The sequence below is a fragment of the Cebus imitator genome, unplaced genomic scaffold (genome assembly GCF_001604975.1).
Source record: "Cebus imitator isolate Cc_AM_T3 unplaced genomic scaffold, Cebus_imitator-1.0 Scaffold118, whole genome shotgun sequence".
NCBI classification, from domain to species: domain Eukaryota; kingdom Metazoa; phylum Chordata; class Mammalia; order Primates; family Cebidae; genus Cebus; species Cebus imitator.
The window spans coordinates 1,024,406-1,024,729 of record NW_016107433.1 but is presented as its reverse complement, the minus strand read 5'-3'; positions in this window follow the sequence as shown (position 1 = coordinate 1,024,729).

The window sequence follows — 324 nt, the reverse complement described above, 5'->3', positions numbered from 1 at the left end:
CATGGCATGTGGTTTTTGGTAGGTTGGGTTTCGTTAATACTGAAAGGCTTGGTTATTTTTCTCTTTCCTCATGGCTTCATAGCAGCTCAGAGCCAGCCATGGGTCATCACCACCAACTGGGTGGGTGGTGCCCCTGCCAGCCCTCGTCTCCCGCCTATTCCCTCATGGCCAACTCCCAAGAGCCTCCAAAGAAAAGATTTTCTCAGAGAACAGGACTCAGGACTTCCTAATGGGCTGCTGCTGGGCCTGTGTCTCAGCAGATTGTGGGAGAGTTTGGGGTCTCTCTGGGCTGGAGGTCAGGAGAGATCTGTTCCTTTTTTTTTT